The following is a 3,747-nucleotide window of genomic DNA, read 5'->3' on the forward strand; positions in this document are numbered from 1 at the left end:
GGTAAAGTTAACATATAAAAAATTTGTAAACTCAACATTAATAGAGGTGCTCATTACAATACCTGATTCATGGATTCATTTTAAAATATGATCACAATAAAGGAGAAGGACAGGAAGAAAGGGAAAAGAAAAATACAAGAAAATAAGGGAAAGCTGGAGATAATTTTTTTTTGAATAAGGAGGGGAAGAAGGGTTGAAGGGAAGGTAGGGGAATGGGAAAAAAAAAGAATCGAAATACACCATGTACAAGTGAGAATTTCCGATGATGAGTGTGATCACTATGCTTAGCTAAAATGTACCAATAAATGCAATTAATTTGAAAAGGGCACATCACTCTTAATCCTCATAAAGCTCTCCCTCCGCCCCCATGGAGTACCCTCATCCAGGAGATTCTGTCCTTGAGGAGACAGTAGTGGAAGTCCTCTGCATGTCTTTGAGAAGTAGGACAAAAGTACTGAGAGTTCTGCTGTGATGTCACCCCCTTGCTTGACAGGATCTGATACCACACAGCTTCTGGCTCTTCTCCAAAGTGGAAATAAACAGGAGTGTCGGTGTTTTCTGTCAGTTCAAGATGAAACAGTGGCCACAACAGACCAAAGGATGACAAGGACAGGATGAGGGCTTCCTCAGGGCTTTACAAAGCAGGGAAAAACAAGGAGTGTGTTCAGATGAGGGGAGGACTATGGGCACTGCATCTCTGGATCTCTTAATCTATTAAACATTCAACAAAGTTTTTGATCACAGCTCATATTCTTAAGTATGCACATTTTCCAATATATTCTCTTGTTATTTCTTCACATTTACAAAATATTGTACTTACATCAATGAAATATGCAGGCTCATTATTTTGATGGTGAAGAAACAATAAAGGAAAATTAAATTCTTACCTAGAAAACATAAATGTTATGTCACATCTTCAAAATTTTAATTTCTACAGATTAATCGTACTTTGTGAGATACAGGCATAGAGTATTTTCTAGTGTAGACACACGATGAATGCACAAGGACACAAGTTTATCTACATTTTTGCAAAGCAAATCCTCCGAGCCCCTCTTCCTAGTGCCCCCATCATCTTCTTGTTCCTCAGGCTGTAGATCACAGGTTTGAGCACTGTTATGAAGATGATGTAGACAACCAGGACCTTATCTTCTACTGGAGAGTCAAAGGACTTTGGGAGGAGGTACGTGTAAGCAAAGGGTGGAATGTAAAATGTCACCACCTGGAGGTGGCTGCTACAGGTGGAACAGGCCTTCTTCCTGCCTTCCCATGATCTCATGTGGTAGACAGCAAGGATAATTTTCCCTTAGAAAAATGCAATGACTGTAGATGGGAACAGGAGAAAGAAGGTGGTACTCAGAAAAACAGTGTACTCATAGACCCTGGTGCCCATGCAGGCCATATGTAGCATAGCTGGGACATCATAGAAGAAATGGTTGATGACCCTGGACCTGCAGTAAGGGATATTCAGGGTGTATACTGTGTGAGCCCAGGAGTTGACAGCGCCTACTGTCCAAGATTCCAGGATCATCAGCACACATACTCTTCTGTTCATGTGGATGGGGTAGTGTAGAGGAAAGCAGATAGCCACATCATGGTCATAGGGCATGGACATCAGGATAAAGACAGGAAGGAGAAACTCTGGATTCCACACACAATGATGGAGATGGACTTTTTCCCAAGTAGAAAACCAGAAGCCATGCTGGGTACAGTAGTGCAGATGTACATGAGGTCCATGAGGGAGAGCTGACTGAGCAGGACATACATGGGAGTGTGGAGGTGGGCATCCAGGAGGATGAGCAGGACCATGGCTAGTTTGCCATCCAGGGACATTAGGAGGGTGGGGACGATAAGAATGAAGAGGACAAGGCCAACCCTTGATGAGGTGACAGGACCAGTAGGATGAAGTCAGTGGAGGTCTGAGTGTAATTTTCCATTAAGAATTTGTATTCTTGGTCCTAAAGACAGACACAACAGTAAATATGCAGGGATCCTTTTTTTCTTTTTGGAACTGGGGATCAAACTCACAACTTTGTACTTGCCAGGTAGGTGCTTGTGCTGCTGAGCTAAATTCCTGGCCTTATATCTAGGGATCCTTATTAAATTTGACAAATTCCCTAGTGTAATCATATTGTGATTTATTCATAAATTGCACATATTTAAATCAAAACTGTGAGTATGTATTTGATCATTAACCAACTTAGGAACATTTCCTAATGAAATTAGCTCATGATTGATTCATAAATTCCAAACGTTTATGTGAAGAAACAAATTTGTACATTAATCTTACTATAGTAACCAAGACTCTCTCATGTACAAAATTATGTTATACAGCTGAAGATCTATAAAACAGTATCCCGAGTCATGTTAGAATACTTTACTTTATTTACACTTTGAATTGTGGAAACTGGCATGGAAAAAAATTTAGTAGAACAAATTATTTTTTAAAATATCATTTTTCATTAGAAACAAAATAAAGGTAGACCGATCTAACTCCACTGAATTTATATCAGAAATTACATTTTCAGCAAGTAAAGAGTGTGGTATTAGAAACACTAGGATGAAAAAGATGCATTTTTAATACAGTTCAATATTACTGAGCTATAAAAGGATGTACTGGAGTCTTTTATAGATAAGTGGAGACAACTTGAGACTATCCTCATAAGTTAAATAGGTAAGACTCAGATTTATAAATATCACATTATCTTTCTAGTGTAAAAATAATGAAACTGAAGGAGTAATGAGATCCAAAATGTATAATAGCTACTTTAAAAATGAAAGGGAAGGAAAGTGCTCTAAAGGATATGACTGTTATGTGTGTTTCAGTGTGCAAGATAGACCATATTACCTAGTTTTTGTTGAATCATTGAACAGAATGGTTTGCACTGTCAGTTTGAGAGACTACATTTTATGCTTTGATTTTGTAACTTGAACCACTATTCCTAAGATAAAAAATTGTAATTTATCAACTACTGATTTCTTACTTTTTTTCCTCTAAGTAAAATAAAAGAAAGAAAAACTAATGCACTGAATCCAGCAGCAATTCCTATCACTTGCTGCTCAAATAGTACTGTCAGAGAGACTTTCCAATGAGAAGTCTCTTACATTGGTTACAGATTTGGAAATGAAGCACAGACCAGAAAAACTAATGCCACATCTGATCTGATATCCCATACCACATCTCAGGACCACCAATCAGCAGCTCTGTGATTACCCAAGGCCTAGTGGACAAGTGGTCCAATACAGCACCATGGAGCATTGTGTGCAGAGTATGCAGGCCCTATTCCTGCCAGGGAAGCAGCCTCGGGTGTCCAATAACCCGTAACACAAAATGTTTTTCATAAAAAATTCTATCATGTAACTATTATCTGTGTATCAGTCTGTCTTTCTGTCATTTCACTCTTTTGCTCAGTGGAATAACTATCTATTACCCATATGAAGCTGTTGTTAAGCTTTTCCACTTACTCTGATTCTCTTATCTTCCCCTCAGCCATGGAATGTGGACCGGAGTGGTGAAGACCCTTATGGTGAGGCAGAGAGCACAGGAAGCCTGAGGATGGAGTCAGCGCAGCTGAGAAGCAGCCGACCTTGGCTCAGGGCTCGGTCCCTCCTGACAGGACAGCACAAGGCATGGATTTTACTGATTGTGTGTTTTATTATGAATGATGAGTAGGAACATTTACATAAACACAAGCGTGTATATTTATGTAAATATGTGATTAAATATCTTTTAAATATCTGATTGAGCTA

General features: G+C 38.9%; 1 pseudogene; it reads right to left on the reverse strand.

The window, feature by feature from the left end:
- Positions 1-1,018: 1,018 nt before the first annotated feature.
- LOC100718909 (olfactory receptor 2L3-like) lies at positions 1,019-1,934 on the reverse strand (annotated as a pseudogene).
- Between the last annotated feature and the right edge of the window lie 1,813 nt (positions 1,935-3,747).

This window comes from Cavia porcellus, unplaced genomic scaffold (assembly GCF_034190915.1).
Source record: "Cavia porcellus strain 051 isolate PalLab524CR breed Dunkin Hartley unplaced genomic scaffold, mCavPor4.1 scaffold_2, whole genome shotgun sequence".
Classification (NCBI taxonomy): domain Eukaryota; kingdom Metazoa; phylum Chordata; class Mammalia; order Rodentia; family Caviidae; genus Cavia; species Cavia porcellus.